This window comes from Sminthopsis crassicaudata, chromosome 1 (genome assembly GCF_048593235.1).
Source record: "Sminthopsis crassicaudata isolate SCR6 chromosome 1, ASM4859323v1, whole genome shotgun sequence".
NCBI lineage: Eukaryota > Metazoa > Chordata > Mammalia > Dasyuromorphia > Dasyuridae > Sminthopsis > Sminthopsis crassicaudata.
This window is the reverse complement of record NC_133617.1, coordinates 230,204,334-230,231,917: the sequence shown is the minus strand read 5'-3', so window position 1 is coordinate 230,231,917 and position 27,584 is coordinate 230,204,334.

The following is a 27,584-nucleotide window of genomic DNA, read 5'->3' as shown; positions in this document are numbered from 1 at the left end:
GGACTCAAAGACCAACAAAAAAAAAAATCTCAGTTCTTAGGAAATTTGAATTTTATTGCAGAAGAAAAAAGTTAATAAGTTAAAACAAAACATATAAAACATAAATACAAAGCAGTTTCTAGAGATCCCACTAATAACTGGCAGTATCAGAAAAGATTTCATGTACCAGGTGATACTTGAGCAGAGGTTCAAAGAAAAAGAGAGTTCCTACAAGGCAGAGGAAAGGAGAAACTGCATTCCAGGCACAAATAATAGCAAAATGCAGAAAGTACAGAGATGGAGATGTTGAGTATAAGAAATAAGTAGTAGGCCTGATAGGCTGGAATGTGGAATGTAAGGATAATCATATACAATAGCCTGAGGCCAGGCTGTGAAGCCTTTTAAAGAGTTAAAGGCTAAAGCATTTATATTTTATCTTAGCAGTGGTCCTCAAACTTTTTAAATAGGGGGTCAGTTCACTGTTCCTCAGAGTATTGAAGGGAAAGACTATAGTAAAAACAAAAACTCACACTTTGTCTCTGCCCCCAGCCCATTTGCCATAACCCAGCAGGCCGCATAAATGTCGTCAGTGGGCGGCATCTGGCCCACTGGGCCGTAGTTTGAGAACCCCGACTTAGAGAGACCCACTGGAGCTTCCTGAGCATAGAAATGAGATGGCCAGATCTATGCTTTAGGGTTATCACTTTGTCATCTGGGTTGAATATGAATTAGACCCATGAAGAAGAGAGAACAATAAGGAAACTATTGCAATAGACCAAATAAGAGGTGACAAAGGCCTGAAACAAAGACTTATGGGAACTTTGGTAGATGCGTCCTTGCAAGGTTTCTAACCCCTTACCTAGTCCATTGCAAAAGCCTCCTAACTCTTGTCAAACTTAGCTGAACATAGAGATGGGAATACCCTTGACAGAAATTAGAAAAATTTAAAATAAGGGTAGATTTGGAACATTTTGAACATATGTCTAAGATGCCTATAATTGTCAATAAATTTTAATTAAGTGCCTACAACTTGCCAAGCACTGTGTTGTGTTATACATGAAAATGCTAAGAACAGTGCCTGTTCTTAGGGGATTCATAGTCTAACAGGGCAAGAGGAGAGGACAGAACATGAAAAAAATCCACATACAAATAACATCTGTCTAGACAATTGATGATGTAGGGACTGAAGAACAGGAAAAAAGGACCAGAGATATATCTGATTTAAGAATCACCTGTATAAATATGATAACTGAATACATAGGAGATGATGACATTACCAAGAAGTTAGAGACAAAAGAAGGTCCAGAATGGACCTTGAGAGATACCATTGGAAGGTTATAAGTGAATAATGAATGACCCAGCATGGGAATGTTTTCATATTATATATGCTGAAGAGAGATATAAATTTTAAGGGAAGGTTTGAGGATCTCAGCCTGTTATTTCATTATCATGCAGAACTTCCTGCTATGGCAACTCTTTCACTAATGCAAAACAGCTGATCACCTATAACTTCCAGTTTTAGAGAGTTACCTGAGGCACTGAGAATTTAAGTGATGAGCCAAGATGGGAGAAAGTAGACAGGTCTTTGTCTGACTTCTAGGCTTCCCTCAGATCAATACCAGCTCAAGTCTCTGAAAAGATTTTGGAGTGACAGAACACACAAATATTTGAAGTGACAAATTTCCAGCAGAAGATGTTTTGAAACAACTTCAGGAAAAATTTGTCTCAATCTGGGGAGTGGAAGGGAGGGAAAGGCCAGTGGATTGCAAGCCAGCACATGCGCAATGCAGGGAAATCCAGGGCAGAGAGGCTTCCTCATGGTAGGGAAATCTGGTGGAAGATTCATAGCTAAAATACATCAGTATCTGCTATTCTGTGCTGGTTCAGAAACCAGTGGATCAGCAGACTAGCTGCGAGATCTCCAACACAATTACAGAAGGCAAATGGCGAACCCCTGAATCCCAGCATATCCAGGAACTTGGCCACATCCACCCATTACAGGAAGAATTCATCAGTACTAGCCCCAGAGCAGTACAAAGACAGTGTCACCTATAGAGGAAACTTGGAACAATCTTCTCTTTGTCCTAAGAGCATACCTCAACCTTTAAAAATGAGCAAAAAAGCAAAAAGAGATCCTACCATAGACAGCTTTTATGGAGACACAGAAGAACAGACCTCAAATTCTGAAGACATTAAAAACAAAACCTCTCCAGATGAAGCCTCAAAGTGTGAATAATAAGCTTGTCTCCATCTCACAAGACTCTCTTGGAAGAATTCAAAAAGGATCTTAAAAGAGAGTTAGAAGAAAAATGGGGAAAGGAAATGAGAGCTCTAGAAAAGGAAACAGAAATTATCTGAAAAAAATCACTCAATAAGAAGAGAGTTGATGAAATGGGAAAAGAAAACAATTTCAAAAACAGAATTTCTGAAATGGAAAAAATATCCAATGAACAAACAACACCTTTAAAAATTCAATTGGCCAAATGCAAAAAGAGATAAAAAGGCTAACTGAAGAAAATAATTCACTAAAAATTAGAATTGAACAAATGGAAGTAAATGACTCAATGAGATATCAAGAATCAGTCAAACAAAACAAAAAAAAAAAAAGAAGAAGAAGAAAAGAAAAGAAAGGAAAGAAAAAAAAATAGAAGAAGATATAAAATACCTCCTTGGAAAAACAACTAATCCAGAAAATAGAGTGAGGAGAGATAATCTAAGAACTATTGGATTACCTGAAAACCACAATGAAAAAAGAACTTAGACAAATCTTTCAAGAAATCATCAACAAAAACTGCTCTGATGTCCTAATCAGATGGTAAAATAGCCATTGAAATAATTCACCAATCACCTCCTGAAAGAAATGATAACTCCAAGAAATATTGTAGCTAAATTCCAGAATAATCAGATCAAGGAGAAAATACTGTAAACATTCAGAAAGAAACAATTCAAATATCAAGGAGCCACAATCAGCATTGCCCAGGACCTAGAAGTTTCCACTTTAAAAGATCAAAGGGCTTAGAATATGATATTCTAGAGGGCAAAGGAGCATGGACCTACCGCAAGAATCTATCCAGCAAAATTAAGCATTATTTTTCAGGAGAAAAGATGAACATTCAATGAAATGGGGAATTTTCATTTATTTTTGATAAAAAGACCAGAGCTGAACAGAAATTTTGATTTTCAAATACAGAACTCAAGAGAAGCATAGAAAAATAAAAAGAAAAGAAAAAACTATGTCTTTTAAAGGTTAAAATGTTTACATCCTTATATGGGAAGATGACATGTTTAACTTTTGACTATACTGTGATGATATAAAAAAGAAACTATAAGGAAAAGGATTGTCCTGGAAGGCTAGGGGAAAGTAGGTAAAATGGAGTAAATTATATCACGGAAAGAGGCAAAAAGTCCTATTACAGTTGAGGGAAAGAAGGGAAGGGGATAAGAATTGTGCGAACCTTAATCTCGTCAGATATGGCTCAAAGAAAGAATATCAAACATATTTATTTTAATATAGAAATTGTTCTCATCCTATAAGGAAGTAGGAGGAAAAAAGGGAAAGGAAAGGGGTAAGTAATAAAAGAGATAGGGGCAGCTAGGTGGTGCAGTGGATAGAGCACCAGCCTTGAATTCAGGAGGACCTGAGTTTAAATCTGGTCTTAGACACTTAACACTTCCTAGCTGTGTGACCCTGGGCAAGTCACTTAACCCCAGCCTCAGGGGAAAAAAAAGTAATAAAAGAGATAACAAAAGTAGAAGAGGAAAATGATTTTTTAAAAAGAGGATCTGTAAAAGGGGAAGGCATATTGGGAAGGTAGTAGTTAAAAGCAAAACAATGGTAAGGAGGAAAAGGAGGAAAGGAAAGAGAAAAGTATAATTTGGGGAAAATAAGATGGCAGGAAACACAGTTAATAATTTTAATTGTGCATGTGAATGGGATAAACTTCCCTATAAAACCAAAATAGATAGCAGACTAGATTAAAAGCCAAAATTCTACAATACAAGAAACACATTTAAAGTGTAAAGCATAAACAGAGTAAAGTTAAAAGTTTAAAAGCCTGAAGCAGACTCAATTATGCTTCAGCTAAAGTAGAAAAAAATCAAGGGTAGTGATCCTGATCTCTGATCAAGTAAAAGTAAAAATAAATCTAATTAAAAGAGATAAGGAAGGAAACTATATGTTGCTAAAGTATACCATGGATAATAAAGTAATATCAGTAATAAATATAGATGCACCAAATTGTATAGCATCTAAGTTCCCAGGGAAGTTGAGATCCCTGCAAAAGTAGGGGATCTCAATCTTTATCGGAACTAGATACAAAATAAACAAGAAAGAAGTTAAGAAGGTAAATAGAATTTTAGAAAAATTAAATATGATAAAACTTTGCAGAAACTTGAATGGATATACAGACAGACAGACAGAAAGAAAGGATATACTTTTCTCTCAATGGTAGATGGAACCTACAAAAAATTGATAATGTATTAGAATATAAAAACCTCAAAATCAAATGCAGAAAAGCAGAAATAGTAAATGGTCATGAGACAATAAAAATTACATGTAATAAAAGGAAAAATAGACCAAAAATTATTGGAAACTAAATAATCTAATCCTAAAGAATTAGTGGGTGAAACAACAAATTATAGACACAATCCATAATTTCATCCAAGAGAATGACAATAATGAGACAACATACCAAAATTTGTGGGATACAGCCAAAACAGTTCTTAAGGGAAGTTTTATATCTCTAGATGCTTACTTGCATAAAATAGAGAAAGAGAGGATCAATGAATTGGGCATGCAATTTAAAAAGCTAGAAAAAAAAATAAATTAAAAAACTTCAAGTACCAAATTTGAAATTAAGAAAAAAGTGGAGATTAATAAAATTGAAAGTAACAAAACTTTTGAACTAATAAGCAAAACTAAAAGTTGCTTTTATGAAACAAACTAACAAAATAGATAAACCTTTAATTAACTTGATTTAAAAAAAAGAAAGAAGAAAATCAAATTGCTAGTATCAAAATGAAAAGGGTAAACTTTCCACCAATGAAGAAGAGATCAGAGCAATAATTAGGAGCTATTTTGCTCAACTGTATGACAATAAATCTGTAATCTACATGAAATGGATGAATACTTACAAAAATATAGATTTCCCAGGTTAAAAGAGGAGGAAATAAATTACTTAAATAGACCCATTTTAGAAAAAGAAATTGAACAAGAATTTAAGTGATTTGTGTAAAATCATACACAACTAGTATGTCAGATACAAAACTCAAAACATGCATTCTTGACTCCAAGGTCTGCTATTTTTCCATTACACTATGTAGTCCCTCATTAATAGTAGACATTTGATAAAAATATAAGTTGATTTGACTATTGTTAGTCAGGTGCTACAAAAGTCCCTTCCCATTAATCTGGGTACCAAATGTTTTTTTGGTTTTTTTTTAACTATTCATGCCATTTTCTGTTAACCAGGGGAATGATTCAACCTTTAAACATAAACATATTAAACTAGATTCTTAAGGAAAAGGGAAATGGCTAAAATTCCAAATGCAGAAGCAACTAAATAAGCAAGAAAATTCACTTACTAGAACACAATCATTAGTAAATGAAACCATGGCCAAGCATACAACCTGAAAACAACAGCCCAGCAAACTTGGATTTGCTCCAAATTGTCTTCAGATTCCACACTCCCCTTTATAAATGTGGTAATAGGATATTGCTCAATGCTGATTTTTCTTCATGATGAGATCTATCTGGCTAGGTAACCTGGCCCACATATAGACATTCTTATTGCCTCATACAGTTTTTAAAACCTGTTTCACCAATTATAAGCTGAGTTTTTGTAGCCAGGTAGGATCCAATTTTAGACTTGATAACATTTGCTTTTAAAAAGTATAGCATTAATTGTTGCACTTCCCAAAGAAGTTGTCTTATGCTACTCTCTATTAAAACAAGGGTAATTATTTCTTCCCATAAACACAAAAGCACAGCATCCAATTTACCACCTGTTCTCTCAGGATGATGCCCCAATTTTATCCCAGATAATGGAATTCTATTACTATATCTGGAGACCTTGTAGCCTCAAGCTAGAGCTAACTTTCAACATAGAACACACAGACTGGGCAGAAGATGCAGTTCCATGTTGCTTTTCCTAAAGAATAATAGGATCATCTGCCATCAAAAGGAGTGAAACAGGCAGGATACTGACTGAAGAATCAAAAGTAGCACAAAATCCCCACAATAAAAGAAAATTCCTGCCTATGTAGGAGAAAGCCTAGTACCCATCATTCTCAGGTGCACTTTCTTCTACATGAAAACTTTTGATTTTCCTATGCCCCTTACAAAAGAGTCACCTGACATCTATTTTGCATCTTCTTGTGTATATCTATAAATGTACATATTGGCTACTCCATGAAGTCCTTAATAAACCAGAGGTTTATTCATTTTTGTTCTTGTAGCTCTAATACGTGACACACAGGAGGTGCTTAATAGAAGATTATTATTTAGCACAGTGCCTGGCACATAATAAATGCTTAATAGATATTTAGTGACTGATAGGATGATTGATATTTCTAGAATGAACATTACAATAAACACCACAAATTGCAAAACATCTAGTAATATTCTGGAGAAATGTAATCTATTGTCAATTCTTAATTAGGTGCTTTTGATCCAATCTGTGGAATATATTGGAGGCATTTTTCTTCTGTCTGCTATTTCCTGTCTATGGGCCTTATTTCCTATTGATCAGGTCCTGCCAAAATGTAACTTGTGTCCAGGGAATTTCTCTATCAGAGTGGAGAAGGGGTAAGGTCATGTGAACAAATGTTGATAGTGAATATATGAGAATTTAGCAAGTTTTACTGAGTATTCACTTCCTTAGAGAGGGGAAAGAGGGTTTCTTTGTCACAAAAGCTATAGTTTGATATTGGGAAATCCAAGCAATGACATTGACAGATCATGACTTTCTAGTTTCCATATATCTTTACTGCTTCACTAAATACCTTATATCCCACAATAGAAACCAGTCACTGTGGGTTTCAACTTTTTCATTTCTAGAATGTCTATCTAGCTTTTCTCCCTTGTAGGTCTGAAAACACAATCAAATCAATTCTGACATTTTGTTGGATGAGATGTATCTATATACTCTACTACTGCCTCGCTCAACATCCTGGTAACTTTAGGACTAAAGCTCTTTCCTTGGCTTCTATTCCTCCTCCATTAGAACATAAACTCCTTTCTTTTTGTTTTTTTTATCTTTCAGCAGCTAGGTGATGTAATGGATAAATCTCTGGACCTAGAATCAGGAAGACCTAAATTCAAATCTGATCTGAGACTCTTAGGTGTGTGATTTTGGGTAAGTCATTTAACCTATTTGCCTCAATTATCTCAAGTGTAAAATGGGTATAAGTTGCTGTAAAAATCAAATTTGTTGTAAAATATTTAGCACAGTGTTTGACACATGGTTGGTTGATTGGCTGGTTGTTGTCCTCTGTTCTGGAAGAGGACCAAAATTACATCACTGTCTATCTGTGGATGATCAGACCAAAGTGAGCTCAGAAGACTGTACCACAGGTCAGGCACAAATAGTCTATGTAAAGATTTGAGATAAAGATCTCTAAATTTTAGTCTCTCACATTTCCTTTGAGCTCATCCAATTCTGTTTTGCTCATAGAACACAATGCCTTCTTTGAGTCAGGCATACCATGCTGAGCCAGTTTCTCCCTTGTCTCACAATTTATTCCAAAGTTCTTCAGAAAGACCATTAGAGTGTCCTTGTAATGCTTTTTCAGACCTCCATGTGAGCACTTGCCTTGTGTGAATTCTTCATGCAATAGTCTTTTAGACAAACATACTTTTGACATTTGAACAATGTGACTAGTCCAACAGAATTGTGCTTTATACAGTAAAGCTTGAATGCTTGGCAAATCAGCTGGAGGAAGGACCTTAGGGTTCAGTACCTCATCTTGCCAAGTGAATTTCAGAATTTTCTTAAGATAATTTAAATGGACATGATTCAGTTTCCTGGCATGGTGGTGATACACTGTCCAGGTTTCACAGATTACAATGACTCTCTCTAGACCTTCAGTTTAATAGGCAACCTAATCCCTCTTTTCTCACACCCTTTCCTTTGGAGTCTCCCAAACACTGAGCTAACTCAAGACATGTCTGTGTCAACTTCATCATCATCATCCTTGGAAAATATACTGCATAAGTAAGTGAACTTAACCACAGCATTCAAAATTTCTCCCATTTGCTGCAACTGATGATTTTACATAGGGATGGCGTGGTGTTGGCTGTAAAGAACCTCTGTTTTATTTTTGCTAATTGGTAAGCTAAAATTAACACAAGTAGCAGATCAACATTTTGTTGCATCCCAGCCTCAGAAGGGCAAAACAATCTGTGAACAAAAAGGCACGCATTAATTCTTCCTCCACTTTAGTCTCGACTTCTAGCCTTTTCAAGCTAAATACCATGCTAGCTATAATTATTATTATTTCTACTACTTTGCTAAGTATTTGCCATAGAGTAAGCACTTAAAATGCTATTTCTTCCTTTGATTCACTCATTTATGACAATGGAGCAATAAAAATCCGGAATTGGGACAGAATGCTAAAAATAAGAAAGAAAGAAAAAGAAAGAAAGAAAGAAAGAAAGAAAGAAAGAAAGAAAGAAAGAAAGAAAGAAAGAAAGAAAGAAAGAAAGAAAGAAAGAAAGAAAGAAAGAAAGAAAGAAAGAAAGAAAGAAAGAAAGAAAGAAAGAAAGAAAGAAAGAAAGAGAAAAAGAAAAAGAAAAAGAAAAAACAATATGGTTTAGTGGAAAGAGCATTGGATTTGAAGTTAAAGAAAACTGGCTTAAATTCCAACATGGTCACTTACTACCTATGAAATTTTTGGAAGTCACTTAATGCTTCTGTGTTTCAGTTTTCTCCTCTACAAAATGAGGTGAGTAAACCAAATGAGTTCTGAAATTGAAAGGAGCAGAGGGAAAGTTATAGGTGAGGGGAATCAATGTTGAGTCTGAGGAGAAATAGTAATATGTCCAAAGAACCAGGTCAGGATTAGAGAAACTGAGTGGGTATTGAGCACAAGCTCAGCCAAAAGTGGAAGAGTTAGTTTAAAATTTTTCCAGAGAAAATGACTTTTGCCAATGGGAAGAATGTTGAGATTCCTCTTTAAGCAGGCAGATCAATTCTAAACCATAAGAATATATGCGCAAAGTAAAAAAGAAAAGATGCTCCATTTTAAGGGTTCCAGTTGCATGAGAGAGCCTTTTAACCAACATCAGCTTCATCTTCTTTGGTCCAAAAATCCTCCTTGTCAGACACATGAAATAGTGATATATCTCCAGGATAGATAGGAATTCAGAAATGGATAAGCAAGACTTCTTCAAAGTTCTAAGGTTTTTCACCTCGTTTCTTGAGATTGGACTCAGAGGAGCCACTCATTTTTCAGAATCTATGCTAGAAGTTGATCAAGAGAAAAAAAAAGAGATGAAAAAAGAGGAGAAAAAAGAGATATTGGAAATCAAATCAATCAATTTTTAATACAGGGTCTAGAGAGGAATGAATTGAAACTCTTGTTAATTGTCAACTGGACTAGAACTGATCTCCAATCTGTGGGTGGCCAGAGCCAAAACAGAGCAGGCTAGAGACAAGAAGAAGCAGGGCACAAACAGAAGTTTAATTAATTTCCAAGTAAGGGAGATGATGTTTGCAAACAGAAGCCTCCCCCTCCTAAGGAGTTCTTAACTTGCTGATCCAAAGATAGGTTTTTTAATACCACAAGTGTGCTGGATTATGACATAATCATTTAGGTCTTGAGTTACTGTTCCCATGGCCCTGTGGGAACAGTATTGTCTCATGTCTTGTGCGGTTGTGCCTTCTTTGCAGAGCACAAAATCAGAGTTCTGTGATGGGAACAAGAGTGCAGTACCCCTCGTGACAAGGAATAGAGATTATGACTATGTGATAGATGGCTCTGGGAAATAGGGAGAGCTAAATCTCTCAATGGTCACCTGGGGCTAGTCCAAGCAATATGCTTTTCCAGAAGGTGATATCATCCTGAGTGCAAAGGATTATTATTATATTGAGTTCAGTCCACAGCCTGTTTGTTGTGCCTTACCTCTGGGAAACAGTATATACAAAATATTTTAATAAAATCTATTAGTAGATCTAAGTCATAATAATTTAATATTCTCTCTATTAACTTTTTATTAAATCTTGGTAATAATTACCTGTGATGTAAATAAATATACTTGCTGTACACAGATGTCTTAATTATACATGAGTAATATGGGAAATAGATGTTTGACACTGGTAAACATGAGAGAAATAAAAGTAAATTTTGCAAACTCTTGAGTGTTTTGGCTTATTTGAACTTTTTTTTTCACCTGTTTCAATAGTTTTCACCTTTTAAATTAAATCCATTTATGCATAACAAATTTATCTGTTAGCCTGACTTTCTTACTCTCTCTAATCCAGAAAATTGACACATAAAATAAAAGACCTAAAACAGAATTTAGTTTTAATTTAAACCAATACCCTCATTTTTAGATAAAGAAAGTAAGAATCAGAGAGGTTTTTGTTCAAAATCACCCAGATAGTATTCAACAGTGCCAAGATTTCAGCTCACATCCTGTAATCTTCAAGGTCAGGGCTCTTACCCCTGCACCATAGTGCTTGGTATCATAATTAGTTCCCATGTCATGCCATTAAAAAATATCCTAGAAATTAAGTAAAAAAAAAAAACTTTGACATTTACTTGAACCAATCCAAAACTGGCTCATTTTCAAAATAGTTTTCAATGTAAGTCAACAAATATTTAGTCAATACTTAGAACTATTCTAGGTATATATAGCAATACAAGAAATACACATATATATGTATGTGTGACATGTGGCCTATGACCTAAAGGAGATACTCATTTCATTGGGAAAGCAAGATACATATCCAAAATAATTAAAACTTAAACCTTCCTTTCACTCACAAACATTTCTTTCCTTCTCATCCTATGCCTTACTAAAATTATTTTCAAAGGGTTTTTTAATATTTTGTGGAAATCAATGTACAAATCTAGCCTTCCATTTTTCCTCACCCTCAGTCTATGCACATATCATGAACATACATCATAATGTTTTTCATACCACTTTTCACACCAAAATAATCACAGATAATATGTTGCAACCTACTTAAAACAGCCATATGTCTTTTCATTTTCCCTCAGGGGATATCATGGAGTGCTTCTGGTGTTCCCAAGCCAATCTTTCCTATCAAAACTTTTTTTTGTAATGCCAATATTTTCTAATTAATATTCTATGGGTGAGCCATGAAACAACACAATCTCAAAAGAATAAAAATGTTAGATGCCCTGAGGGACAGTGTAAAGATGTATGGCTGGTTTAAATAAATTATAGATAAAATTATCAAGAGTATTTAGAGAAAGAAAAGTGGAAAACAAACAATAAAGAAAAGTATATTGAGAAGTGATCTTTTCTGTTATTTTAGAATCTTCTCTTTAATGTATGCTGAAAATCAATCCCTAAAAGCCTTTAAAGTCATATTACTCTCAACATGGCTTTCATCTTCACATACTTTTGTCAGTTCCAGTTGATCTTCCTGACGTCATCTTAAAAGCCATTGCCTCCTCTTTACTCTAAAAAATGATAAAGGACATTCTTTTTTTTCTCTGTGAAGTAATGGAGCTGAACACTAAGATGTCTTCTCTAAAAAGTTAATGGTTCTTGGATGAGAGTGAGGATGGATGATATAGATAATAAATGCAACAGGAGTTCAAAGTAGAGAGGTCAATATAAATTGATCTACCCTTGCTCAATAATTATCAAGAAATATTTAGCACATTAATTCAGGTTGTGACAAAAATAGGTAGATATGAATTAGTCACTTCCAGACCTACTAATAGGATTTAATAATAGAGTTTCCAGACAACTTCTGATAAGAATCACAACCATCCTAGCAAACCAACGTTAGCTTAGATACATGGCTGTCAAAATGATCATATGGAAAGCTCAAATATGCAAACAAAATAGATGAGACTTCAAATATGCAAACATCTGCTAAAAACTTGTGCTACAGAGAAGGTAAAAGAAAAAAATGAGAGAAATAACTAGTCTGGATTTCATTTTGAGCAACTAAAAAGATTAGGCAGTAAAGTAAAAGTAACTAGAATTTTGTGAAATTCATGAAAAATGTAAAATAAAAGACTCTTAAGCAAAATGTGAAGAAAGCAGATTTATCTTTTAAGGCAGGAAAAAAGAAGTACAGTTCCAAGAATAGACCCTAAAAGGAAGCATGATATGTTCCCATACCTGAAAAGGTTAGGAAAGAGTATAACTCAAGAGATGAACTTCTATTTATAGAATAATGAATAATTATAGTGAAGAAGAAAGTGAGTGTGAGACTTAAAGGAAAATGAAGTTGCAAATGGAACTCTCTTACTGAGTTCATGTTATAAAAAAATGCATTCAAAAGATAAAAGGGAGTCAAAAACAAATAAATACAGGAAAGAACCTGAAATTAAGAAGATCAAATAAATTGAGGCTTGCCTTAAAAGGGGCAAAGGGAGCTTAAATTCAACCTTGAAAGGGTGTTGAGTATTGTTTAATTTTATTTTTAGCTATGTTCAGGGGGAGAAGATGAATCAGGAAGATACAAGTAAAGTGTTTGGGGCAAATAAAACACCATCTCATTGATTGATTGATGAGAAAGAGTAATATTTTTGTGTTTGTTAAGTGTCTACTATGTCACTGTGTGCTAGCCTTTGTGTTAGACACTTTATAAATATTATTCAGAGAAAAAGCAAAACTATTCAATTCATCTTCCACTAAAGAAAGTAATCTTGCAAATAGATGTAGAAAAACGTTTAAAAAATATGGAAAGAGATAGAGAGCACCTGGCAACTTTAAATATATCCCCATGCCTATAGCTGTATCAATTACCTACCCAGGAAGTAAAAGGACTTTTATATAATTGTTTAATCACCATGGGTTGTGTTCTTTCCAAGACAAAATGTAGAATGAGAGAGACACCAGACAACTGGAGAAATTCTAATTTCTACTTGCCCTGAACCTCACATTTTTCTGGCACCTCTCATATACTTTTCATTTATTATTGGCTATATTAATGGTTTACATGTCATCATTCCTGCTTCCCACCTTAAGCTCCATGTAAGCAAGATCTTTGTCTATCTAATTTTTATAGTGACCTTGATGCTTAGTAGTATCCTGCAAATAGACATTTGGCAAAAATCTTGAAAAGATTTTTTACATGGAGGCTTGTGAATATTTAAGTTGAGAGGAAAATGTGATCACTAGGAGCTAGTATAGTTTTACTAGAAATGAATTATTCCAAACTAATCACATTTCATTTTTAATATATACCAAATTTACATATTAGGAAAATGTCATAGTTATGTTTGATGTGAAAGCCTCTGATAAAGTTCATTAGGACTTTCTTCTAGAATATGAATGAATATAAAGTATAGAAGACATTAAAGTGGGCTAAAGCTGATTAAGCAAATGTGCTCAAAAACAACTGGCCAATCAATTCCCATTTAGGAAAGGGGCTCTGCCCCTTTATCAAATAATAGCTTTCATAGCTAGATGAAACCACAGAAACGAGCTTTTCCAATCTCTTCACTACACAGACTAAAACTGAGATCAAAAAATGTTAAGAAACCTGACTGAGGTTAAACAAGTAGCAAAACTGAAATTTCAAACCAAGTATTCTTTCTGACTTCAGATCTAGAGTTCTTCCCAGTACACCATGAAACTGTTTAAATATTTTTATCAATGACTTGAAGATATAGAAGGTATACTTATCAAATTTCTAATTTCACAAATCTATTAAATAACCAAATGGGATTTCAAAAAGATTTGGTTTGACTTAATAGGTCAACTAGTTGAAATTAGATCTGTTATTGCTGTTGTTTTAGTCATTTCAGTGGTGTCCAACTCTTTGGGGCTCCATTTGCAGTTTTCTTGGTAAAGATATGAGAGTGGTTTGTCATTTCCTTTTCCACCTCACTCTACAGATGAGAAAACTAAGGCAAACAGGATTAAATGGCTTGCTCAGGGTCATACAGCTAAAGTATCTGAGTCTGGATTTGAACTCAGGAAGATGAGTCTTCTTTACTCCAAGTTCAGGACCCTATCTCATTTTGCCACCCAACTGTTCTGAAATTAGATAAGTATAAATATTAAAACTTGAATTTATGTTGTTGAATCATCTAATAAGTATAGGATTGACCTAAAAGCAATCTATATAAAAATACTTTCTAGTTTTAGTTCTCTGCAAGCTGAACAATTAGGCAATAGTGTGACACAGATGTTATTTTTTTTGTATTAAAGCTTTTTATTTACAAAATATATGCATGGATAATTTTTCCAACATTGACCCTTGCAAAACCTACTGTTCCAAATTTTCCCCTCCTTCTCTCCTTACCCTCTCCCCTAGATGGCAGGTAGTCCAATACATGTTAAATATGTTAAAATACATGTTAGATCCAATATATATATACATATTTATACAGTTATTTTGTTGCACAAGAGAAATCAGATCAAGAAGGAAGAAAAGGAAAAACTGAGAAAGAAAACAAAATGCAAGCAAATAACAGAAAGTGAGAATGCTATGTTGTGGTCCATACTAGGTTCCCATAGTCCTCTCTCTGGTTGTAGATGGCTCTCTTCATCACTGAACAAGTGGAACTGGTTTGAAGCATCTCATTGTTGAAGAGAGCCACGCCCATCAGAATTGATTGTTGTATAGTCTTGTTGCAATGTACAATGATCTCCTGTTCTGCTCATTTTACTCAGCATCAGTCATATAAGTCTCTCCAGGCCTCTCTGAAATCATCCTGTTGGACATTTCTTATAGCACAATAATATTCCATAGCATTCATATACCACAACTTATTCAGCCATTCTCCAATTGACGGGCATCCATTCAGTTTCCAGTTTCTTGCCACTACACAAAGGACTGTCACAAATATTTTTGCACATGTGGGTCCCTTTCCCTCCTTTAAGACCCAGTTGCTATTTTTAAAAATTAAACTCATACAATGGGTCTTTCCTGCCAAGTAGCTTTCTGCTATCATCACTCTTTATTCTTTTGGCATCACTCTGTAGAAATAAAAACAAATGGAGGCATACTTTAAAATATCAATTTAATCTGACATAATTCATTCTCCTCTACTTCCTTAAGTAGGGACCCAAACCTACAGCTAAACTTCATACAATGAATTATCCTCCAGGGGATGTCCTGCCTTCCTATGAATACAAAGATAGGAAAAACCTTCCTAGGAACAAATCCTCCAGAGGCAATACCTACTGGATAAGAAGAAATTGACTTTCCAGGCAATCATGGATGGGATAAGATTTCCCTAGAATTTTTCATCTTGCATGAACTTTTATCAATAACTTCACACTGTTTCTTTGCTCCAATGACTTGCCTTACCAGTGATCCAGAGACAAAGGGGCCTGATCAGCATCTGAATCTGATTGCCAGAAACAGTAAATTGACCCTGTTGGAGAAGACCATCAACTGGTGAGGTCTCCCTTTCTGTGGTTCTGCCAAAGTTACTGCTCTTCCTCTGCAGTACATTCATATGTCTTAATTCTTTCAACTCCAGGTTTCTCAACAACTACCTTTGCCATTAGTTAATTCTAGGGTGGGTATGACTGCCACTGAATGCCAGAAGCATCTACTGTCATGGCAACTGCCTGTGCTATTCATACATCTGAGCAAGGTGTGACTTTCACTATGTGGAAGTGAGCCTGCAAAGGCTGTATATATGTGAAATGAGCCTTCTTCCTGTCAGCTGAGCATTGCTTTAATAGGTGTGTGTTTCATCAGGACACCTAGGGAATTGTGCTTTTTAAAGGAGAACATTATTATATACTAAATGAAAAGGGATATTATTTTTATTCATTAAACTAACTACTAAATTTTATTCAAAAAAAAGAAATTGCAAATTGCTTCTTTTTAGCTAAACACTGTTCCCTAATCTAAAATATAAAACATTTTTTGTGTCTTAGTTTCTTGACTTAAATATTGCTTCACCTAGCCCCTGCTTCCTTAACCCTATAGTTTACTATGAAAGGGGACTACAGTAAAATTTTAAAACTGGTGACAAGAGGCAGATTATTTTAAAATGTAAACTTTTTTAACCTTCCTGGCCCATACAAATTAAGATCACATACTACACACACAAGTATTGGGAACAGCCAAGGAGAGGCTTTTTTACCTTACTGAGAAAGTTAAGTTGCACAAAAGATAGATTGCTGGTGTTGGATTCAAGAAGACTTAAATTCAGGTGTCAAACACTTACTAGCTCTATGACTCTGGGAAAGTCACTTAACTTCTGACAGCCTCAGTTTCTCTACCTCCCCAAATGGCTTTCCCTTCTCTTTCCTTGTCTGACTACCAATTATTTCCAGGTAAATGTCAACCATCCATAATTATTTTTAAATAATAAGCTTTTTATTTTTTCAAAATACATGCAAAAATAGTTTTCAACATTCCCCCTTGCAAATGCTCGTGTTCCAAATTTGTCCCTTTCCCTCTCCACCCCCTTCCCCTTGACAGTAAATAATCCAATACAGGTCAAACATATGCAATTATTCTAAACATATTTCCACATTTATCTGCTGTACAAAGAAAAATCAGATCAAAGGGGAAAAATGAGAAAGAAAAAAACAAGCAAGCAAAAACAACAAAAAAGGTGAAATACTGTTATGATCCAAGCTCAGAGTCCACATAGTTCTTTCTCTGGGTGCACATGGTTTTCTCCATCACACACTATTGGAATTGCCCTGAATCACATCATTCTTGAAAAGAGTCATGTCTGTCACCACATAATCTTCTTGTTGCAGTGTGCAAGGCTATCTTGGTTACTCACTTCACTCAGCATCAGTTCATATATGTCTCTCCAGGCCTTTCTGAAATCATCCTGCTGATAGTTTCTTACAGAACAATATTATTCCATGACATTCATATGCCATAAGTTATTCAGCTATTCTCCAACTGATAGGCATCCACTCAGTTTCCAGTTTCTGGCCACTACAAAAAAAGGCTACTATAAACATTTTTGCACATCCCCTTTTTTATGATTTCTTTGGGATATAGCTGGATCAGAGGTATGCACAGTTTGATAGATCTTTAATCTTTAGTCATAGTTCCAGATTGCTCTCCAGAATGGTTGGATCAGTTCACAACTCCACCAATAATGTATTAGTATCCCAATTTTCCCACATCCTCTCCAACATTTATCGTTATTATGTCACCTGAGATTTTTCTGATTCTCAATCTCAGAGTTTTCTTAATTTGTATTTCTCTAATAGTGGTTTAGAGCATTTTTATATTGTAATGTTCTTGCCAAAATGTAATCTTCTATTTGGTTTGGCTTTCTTGGGGTCTCTGGAGGCAGCCTTCTTTTCAGTTCACTAATCACCACACAAGTAGCCAGGGATTAAAGTCCAAATCCTTTATTGTCTCTTTCCAAGTCTTGTCTACTTTCCTGGAGCCCGGTTACCTTTCTTAGAAGCCTATCTCTCTCCTTGGTTCTGAAAGCCTGAACTCCTGCTGCCAGTCCTTTGTCTTCTCTGCTTCTGCCTCTAGATCTCCCCGAATCCAAAGGTTTGTGCTTCAGCCTCCAACCACCACAAAGGTAGATGATGGAATGAATCTATCTCAGCCTCCAAGAGCATCTAGTGTGCTTGCCTTCTCCGTCTCCGAGAACTTCTAGCTTATATGCTCCACACTGAGTATAAACCAATCATATCACTAGGAAATTATTATTTTTTGTAGGATTACATCAGTCATACTGAACCATGCTAAATTAGATAACCATTGTCTCTATCAATTCCACTGACTTAGTGCCTTGTAAGAATCCTTTGTTCAAGCTCAGAGTTCTGGCCTATACCATTAGATCACTTATCAGCTGGGGAAAGACATTCACATTTGTTTGCAAAAAATGATGTCTGATGCTTTCCACTGAGACTGACATGATTTCTTAGCTGGAGTGTACAAAAGTTCAGACCTCACAATGAGTATCAAGTAGAATTATGGATCAAGAGTACTTGCTATCAATGCTGAAGAGAATTGAGTGTTGGTTGCAAAGAGAACCAATGTATCAACAAAAAAAAAAAGAAATTAATTAACAATTTTCAATTTATGGCTATAACAGATTGAGATTTAGGATCTGGACTCTAGACAGAGTTATCCTATTTTAGGAGGTTATTAGACATTTGAATATCGACCTTTAGAGTCCATGCTTTGCACTTTTCCAAGGCATAATATACAGTAGCAATGTCTTAGTAGAGAAATCTGTCATAGCTACATTGTGGTTATATTCTTGTTACTGGAATGTGACCTCTGGAAACAAATAGTGGTTCAATTTTTATATGTCTTTTTATGAAAACATCAAACTTCATAGGATCAAAGATTGAGAGTTAAAGTGAACATTAGAGATCATCTAGTCCAATCTCTTTACTTTAATGCTAAGGAAACTGAGGTCCACAGGGGCTAAAGGCACACAGAATCAGAACTGGAATTAAAATCAAATTCCAAAATCTTTCCATTCTATTATGCTTCCTGATGCCCCCTTGTGGCATTATGCAGAATTATTATACCATAAAGGCACAGATTTAGAGCTGGAAATGACTCAAGAATCTATTCAATTGCTACCTAGGAGAGGGGGGGAAAGGGGAAGGGAGGGAGAAAAAATTGGAACACAAGGTTTTGCAAGGATGAATGTTGAAAACTATCTTTGCGTGAATTTTGAAAAGTAAAAAGCTGTTATAAACAAAGAAATAGAATCAATTCAATCCAACCTCCTCATTTTGCAGATGAAAAAACAGGTTGAGGTTATATGATTTTCCCAACATCACTCAACTAGTAAGTTCCAAGGCAAGATTTTAATTCAGATCTTCGTTTTAAGCAAATTATTCTTCTGTACCACCTACTTCCTATTTGTAATGTTATGTAATAGTTATGCTTTAGGAAAATTCCATTCACTTGAAAAACTAAGAAATTTTCATCCTAAAAGCTTTTTTATTCTATGGTTAGCAAAGTAATCAAGAGTTAGTGAAGTATAAATGCTTGTTGAATATTGGTTTTGCTGTGAAGCCAAGAAATGACTTTTTCTGTTCTGTATCAAATTAAATGGAAACAAGTTCTAAGAACAGGATGGGTTTTATGATTTCAGTTCTCTCAGTTTATGTAATATAGTAACAGTGAGATACCATTTGTAAGAGTAATGGAAAATGTTTAGATAAACTTCTGCCTCCAGAGAAGAAAGGGGGACATGTAGAAGACATTAACAAAAGAAAATTAAAAATCAAAGATTTGCTTTTGTTTGTTTTGCATTTTGAGGGAAATGCACAGAGAGTTGGACATGGCAGTGATCAGGAGTTTTATGTCCCATTAACCTTATTATCAAAAGGGTGCCATCATAAGCTAATAAGATCCCTAAGTGTGTAAAATTGAACAAATTACAATTAAAGAAAACCCATTTTATTTTATTTAGTTCTAAGTGATAAGGAAGTAAGAAATGAATTTACAATCTCACAACTATAACTCTAATCAATTGACAAGTCTCCTAGATAGCTTTTTTCCTTTTTTACTTGAAAGCCAAACCATTAGGAGACCTTCATTTCTGCAATGCTTTGAGTATTTCCTATACTAAGCCAAACTGACTCTAGTAGCCATATTTCCAGATTTTACCAGAGAGAAAAGAGTTACTTAAAAAGGTAAAGGGATAAAAGAAAGAAGGTGATGGAACTTGAGGTGCAAAGTAATAATGATGAGGTTATGAATTGTATTCTCTGACAAATTAGTTTGGGGGAAAAGATCATAGGAACATTGATTTAGGGTAATCAAGGACATTAGAAACCATCTAAACCTCCCTTTTACATGGAAGAAAATTGAATCTTGAAGAAGTTATGACTTCCCCAAAAATACCCAAGTGATAGATCTAGGATACAAAGCCAAGTCTCTTGACTCTTAATTAGTGCTCTTGCTGCTGCAGTAGGCAAGGAATCCCAGAAAGTGCCTTCTTTCAAAATCATCTCACTAACACATTCCACTAATTAGAGACTTATATTCATTAGCTACTCTCTAGAGATGCAAATGCCTTCATTGGTCAGTCATATAATTTAATTATAATAATAGCTAATATATCATCTGTTAGTCACTGGGTATTTGGGTGGGGTAAAAAAAAAGAAGAAAGAATAATTTGAAAATGTGGAAAACTTGGATAAAGAACTTTGAATTGTCTAGGGTAATAATAATGGCTCATATTTATGGAGCTCTTTAGGTTTTCTAAAACATTTTGCATATATTCATTCATTTGAGTCTCATGTTAAATCCTGTGATGTAATCAGTATAATCACCATTCTAGAGATAAGAAATTTGAAGTTCAAAAAGTTTAATATAGATATAAACAAAAGAGCCTCAAAATAAATACAAAATAATATAGGGTGCTGCATAGGGCTGAAACTATGAAATGGTGTACTTGAATCAGACAACCGAGCACTTAAGGCTAATTATCTATTCAAGGTGAGACAATGACTATTAGCATATGTTTGAAAAAATGGCTCTTCTCACTGTTTGGTGCTTACTCAATGTTTGGTCTTAAGATAATTGTGGACAAGGATTAGAGGGTGGGGTTTGCCTGCTTCTCCCACCCAGGACTTTTACTTATTCTGACTGCCAATCCTGAGGCTTCCAGGATGCTAGTCCAGACTTAACAGGGTAAATGGAGGGATCAGAAAAGAATTCATGCAGAAGATGCTGCTTTTACTAGGTCCAAATCCCAAAGAGATCATAATAGATGGGAAAGAATGTACATTTGCAAAATGGTTTATAGTAACTCTCTTTATAGCAGTAAGGAACTAGAAATTGAATGGATGCTGGTAATGCTGGAGAAACTGAGGCAAAATAGAGATAAGAGAGTTTTTAATATTTTGTTTGAAAGGGAAAAATTTGCTGGGACCAAATGGATCTATGGTTTGGTCCCAGGGCTAAATGAGACTATCATCTCTAAGAATTAATCAATGAATGTCGGATGCAAAGATTCTTTTATAGAGTTACAAGAACAATGACATAATGGGGAGAGGCGCCTAATATTCTAATGACTTCTAAGATATAAGATCTTTATCCTATCAAACATTCTGATAATTAAGAGGGAAAGGTGGTGTTGCAGGATTGAGCATTACAATTAGGAACTGAGGCAGAACAATTTAGGGAAACTGAGTCAAGAAAAATAGGGAAACTGAATCAGGACAATAAAAGGGCACTGCGGCACAACATGTCCATCAGTTGGAGAATAGCTGAATAAATTATGGTATATGAATGCAATGGAATACTATTGTTCTGTAAGAAATAATGAGCAGGCTGATTTCAGAAAAGCCTTGAAAGATGTATATGAACTGTTGCCGACTGAAGTGAGGAGAGCCAGGAAAACATTGTATACAATGATTATGTGATTGTCAACTGTAATGCATTTGGCTTTTCTCAGCAAGATGGTGATTCAAGACAATTCCAATAGATTTGGGATAGAAAGTGTCATTTGCATCCAGAGAGAGAATCATGAAGACTGAATTAGAAATTCTTCTGAATTAGAAGCTTAGTATTTCACCAATTTTGTTTGTTTTTTTTTTCTTGTAATTTTTTTGGTCTGCTTTTTATTGCCCAATTTGATAAATATGAAAATATGTTAAAAACAGGATTGCACATGTTTAACCTATATCACATTGGTTATTGTCTTGAGGAGGGGGAGATAAGGAAGGGATGGAAAAGATTTGGGGACACAAAATCTTACAAAAATTAATATTGTAAACTATATTTATATGTATTTGGAAAAACAAAATACTAGATGATGATGATTATGAAGAAGAAGGAGGAGGAGGAGGGGGAGAAGGAAGACATGATTGACCTAAGGTTAGAAGGAAGCTAGGTCCAAAGGAAAGGAAGGAGTGTGTAAAACCAGTACTTAGAGAGAGTAGATAGAGATAAGAGATAAAGTGCTATTGATGTAAATTGTGTTCCCCTTAACCTTTGAGAGGATCCTGACACTGTGTCCCCTTTAATCTGTGAAAGAAGGGTGATTCAGGGTCTCAAACTCTCACAGCCTTGGGAGGGGCCACACCCTTCTGTTCACAAGGGAAACTCCCAAGATAAGTAATCTCTTTTCAATTGGTACTCTAGGCCTGGGACATAATCAACATTGAATGGCTCAAACTCTCAATTAAGTAATCTCATTCAGTTTTGAATTGAATTGAAGCCCCAAGCTTCAGACAGCTAATAAAAGACAAAGATCACAGATATCCTCACTCCACAGATCATGCCCACTGGTGAAGATATCTTCTTCTCAATGTAACCCACCTTTGCTGTATTCCCTTCCCAGTAAGAAAACTGCCTTTTTAGCAAGCTGTCTTCTCAGTGGAAATGAATCTCTTTTTGCCACACATATTTCAGGTTAGTAAATTTTTTTTCACATGGGACCTGCAGCTGGGACCAGAGGGGATCTCCCACCCCAATTCTCACACCTCATCATTTGGTTCCCTGACTGGGAATCCCCAAGAATCTGAACAAAATAAAGCCTTTCCTTATTGTCTATTCTATATCTAGGATGATCCAAATTCCCAAAAAAAAGTTGGATTGTTGGAGCTCCACACCTAGGCAAAATTCTCTCTCAGGGATGCCTGAAATGACTTTTTGCATTTTCTAACAAAAGTTCCCCTTATTCAGGGGATCTTTTGTTATCTCTCCATCTCTGGGAACACCTAGAGATAGACAAGGAGCTATAGAATTGAAGAAAACTAAGGCTTCTGGCAAAATAGGACAGTTCCAGGGTTGACCCCAAAGGTTAAAGAGACACAATTTACATCATTTCCCCCAAAAAAATGTCAGTCACTCAGATCACTATCAGTTAGTCAATAAACATTTATTAAGCTCCTGTTAAATTGCAGACACTGTGCTAGGCATTGGGGATAAAATACAAGTTTTAAAGAAGACAGTCCTTGGCTTTAAGGAAGTTACAATCTAATGGTACATTGTGTGTGTGGAATAAAGCCAATGTTTGTGAATGAGGATAATATGGTATAAGTCTATAAAGGTTATGAAAGGTTTGAATCCTCAATGAAATAGGGAATCATTGGATTTTATTGTGTAGGAATATGAAAATAAGACCTATATTTTAAGAAGTCACTTTGGCACCTATTGTAATGCTAGAGAAACTGAGCAAGATAGAGATTAGAAAACAATATAATAATTTATTTAATGCCAGAGATTTACTGGGACCAAATGGATCCATGGTTTGGTCCCAGGGCTGAATGAGACTATTGTCTCAAAGAATCCAGCCCTGAATGTCAAATACAAGATTCTTTTATAGGGTGACAAGAACAATGACCTAATGGGGGAGGCATCTAGGATGACATAATGGGAGGTACTGGAGAGGTTCCTGATATTCTAATGATGTCTAAAATGGATAAAGACCTTTATCTCATCAAACATTAAGAGGAATAATTAGCCGAAGGTCTAAGATATAAGATCTTTATCCTATCAAACATTAACAGGGAATGGTTATAACCTGATGCAGAGTAACTAAAATAGACAATTAGGGAAACTGGGTCAGGACATTAAAAAGGAACTGTGGCACAATACTACATGGAAGGTGGGTTGGAATGGAAGAAAACATAAAATGTAGATATATTTAGTAGGACAGATATATTGCTATGGTCTTAGATAACATTGTCATTTACTCTTAACCCTTATCTTGAGATAAGAATCTTAACTACATAGCCATAACCCTTCTTAACACCTAAAAAGTGGAAATATTATATACTTTGTCCTATCAATTTCTTATATTTAGAAGGGTTCAATTAAAATCATACAATCATAAATCTTAGAGAGGAAAAGGACTTCAAAGATCTTCTGAATTATAAATTCTCCCCCAGCATATCTTCAATAATCACAGTTTTTGCCAAATGACCTTTAGAGATGAGAAAATTTATTTCTAAAGAAACCTATTCCTTCTCATTGAGCTTTGTAAAATTTTAATCTTTGGGGAGTTTGGTCTCGTGTCAGCCAAAATTTGCTTTCTGTAGCTTACATCTATTCTTCTATGTTTATATATCTGGGGTAAAGTGGGAAAATTCTAATCTTTCTTCTACATAAAACCCCTTCAAATATTTGAAAACAACAATCTGACTGGACTTAACACAAGGTCCCTCAATTGATTATTTGATTATAAAGCTCCTCACCATCCTGGTTGTCCTCCTATAGTTATGTTCAGGATTATCACTATCCTTCCCAAAATATAGTGGCCCAGATGTGGTCTGCCCAGGAGAAAGTCTAATGGGACTGTCTTCTCCCTTGTTCTTAACACTATATTTCTACATTTGTCATTCCATATGGTTAATTCATGTTGAGGTTATAATCCACTAAAGCCCCTAACTAAGTCTTTGCCTCCAACCTGAACTGATTTCTAATCCCCATTTGGCTTGGTTCCCCATTTCATACATTTTTTTTTCATCTAAATGCATTATTTTTCAGTTATCCTTATTAAATTTCATCTTGGTAAGTGGGTCTCAATTCTGGAGACAATAGGCAATCCTTGAACTTTCAGAGCAAAGAAGCCTCATGATCAGATTTGTTAACTATGCCATCTATTGCTTTTTTTCCAAGTCACCAATTTTTATCAATAGAGCAATATTCTTTATTTGATCATTCAATCTATCAAAAAAAAAACCCTTAAATTTGCTATCATTTGATTTTTACATTTCTTCATCTTGTCAATAAGGCTATCATGGAACAGTTTGTTAAATAAACAACTCGCTGCCATCAAGTACACTGTATCTATGGTATTCCTCTTATCTATTAGTTTATTAATCCAAGTCAACAAACATTTATTGTGTATAAGTAAGAATCTATATTAAACAATATTAAAAAAAAAATAGTGCCTTCCTTCAAGAAGCTGACATCCTATTAGTGGGATACAAAATTTAAACAAATAAGTATACACATAATAATTTGAAGACAGAGATAAGAACACTAAACAGTTGAGAAAAGGCTTTATGTTGAAACTGGAACAGCATCTGAACTCTGAGAAAAGCTATAGATTTCAAGAAACTAAAAGAATATATTCCAGGCCTGGGGAATAATCAATGCAAAGGCACAGAAGAAGAATATAGAATGCTAATTTAGGAGAACAAGTTCATGCAGGAGAATAATGTGAAATAACCTTGGAAATGTAAGCTGAAGCCAGATGGTGAAAGGATTTAAATACTAAATTGAAGAGCAGACATTCTATTCTGTAGACAATAGGCAATCCTTGAGCTTTCAAAGCAAAAGAGCCACATGGTCAAATTTGTGCTGACCATGTGAAAATGACCAAAATCATATGGAAATTATTTTTGGCAACTGTGTGAAGCATGGAGTAGAGAAGGAATAGAATTGAAAGGGAAATCAATTAAGATTTTAATGTCCTATCCAAGAAAAGGATAAGAGGGTTGGAATAAAAATGGTGATTGTCTAAAGAAGAAAATGAGAAAGATCAGCTGACATGGCATACAGAGCAATTCTCAGAAGGAAAGTCTCTAATAGCTGTGGGAGTTTGATGAACTGAAAACATGGCATAATGCCATCATAATATGACAATCATTTAAATTAATGGAATCTTGGGCTACAAGTTGACAAGCTTTACTGTTTACTATGTGCAAGGCATTGTTCTAAATTTGACGAATACAAATATAAGCAAAAGAAAAATGTTCGTCCCTGCCCTCAAGGAGCTTATCCTCTAATAGTGGAAGAAAACACATAAAAAGAAACTAAAAAAAAGAGAGGGGATAAAAAGAAGATACTTACTCAGGGGCATGGTATAGAAAGAAGTCCAAGTTGTCAAGAGATGAAGTGAGAGAGGAACAAAAAAGTAAAATTAATGAGGTGGTCCCTTCTTTGAAAATGAGGTTATGGGAAAAGTTGATGAATAAAATTAAGGAAACATAGGGGCAAAGGATTCTTCCAGGTTGAGGTGACTGATGGGGGTTATGAAGAATGATGTCCAGACACTCCGGAGGGGATCTGAGAGAAGAGTGAAGTGATAAGCATAGCTGATGTTCCAGCAGAAACTGAGCAACAAAAGAAAGTGACATACAGATTTAAGAAAGAAACTCTGTCCAGGAGTAGGGATGCTATATTCTATCCCCTTGGTATTTTATCCTCGTTTGATTTCATTTGAAGTATTATGTTCAAGGACAATTCTTGTTCAAGTTATGTTACAAGGAAATTAATAAACTAGAGATATTCAGAGTAGGACAGATAGAATGATGAAGTGCCTAAAGAGAATAGCATATAAAGATAAATTAAAGGAATTATGACTATGTAGCCTGGAGAAAAGAGAATACAATTATTTTCTTTAAGTGTTTGAAGGGCTGTTTCATAGAAAAGATCAAAATCATTCTATTTGGTCCAAGAAGATAGATCTAAAAGCAACAGGTGATAGTTGCAAGCAGGCAAACTTTTTAAAAAAAAAACTTTCTAATAATTAGAGTTTTCTAAAAGTAAAATGGAATTTCTTAAGAAGTAACAGGATCTATACTGGATTGCTCATTGTCTTGGAGAGAGAGGAGGAGAGGAGAAAACTTTGAAACATAAGGTGTGTGCAAAGGTGAATGTTAAAAACTATCTTTGCATGTAAGTAAGGGGGAAAAGATTGTAAGTCAATTAAAAAAAAAACCCTAATAGATTCTCCTAATTATGTGATCCTGAGCAAGTCATTTAACCTTACCTACTCCCAAAAAAAGATTAAAATTTAAAAAGAAGTAGCAGGTTTCCCCTAACTGATGATGTTCAACCAAAAGCTGAATAACCATTTATTTAGTACATTGTCAAAGAAACTGTCTCATATAGATTAGACTTTTGAGTTCCTACTCTAACTTTAAATCTATGATTCTGTGTTCTCCACACTTTCTTGGCTTCAATCCCCTCTTAAATATTGTTCTACACTTTCCTTTAGGAAGATCATTTTTCATGATAAAGAAAACAGAAACACAATAAGAAAAAATAGTTTTATCTTTTCTCTTTCTGCCCTTATCAAACTTATCTGTCCTTCACTTTGACCTAAACAAAGTTTTAAAAGACTTTTTTACTATCCATTGGAATAAGAGAAAAGAATCACAAACAGGGAATCATTATCTAGATGGCTATGGGAAGAAATGGACTTCCTTCTTTCCTTTTTTGTGATTTACTTGACTAACTGTGCTTGGCAATACCCCTAAGCTTTTAGGCAGACAAACTTATATGCGTCTCTCAATTGCTAATACTGGTCAATGCCTCATCTAGGAATATACATATACTTTGATATCCTTAGAAGTTGATTCTTTTTTTCAAAAAGGACTTTGCTAAATGACACAGGAAAGTGAGATAAAATAAGCTTAAAAATTATAGAAATGTTCAGTTACAGGACAAAATTCCTAAAATATTACTAAATGACTTGCACTTCTACCTTCTACCATCTATCTAATCTCTCTTCCTGACCCTGATTCTCAAAAACATTCAGCATATGGATCTTCTAGATATGGTTCCAGA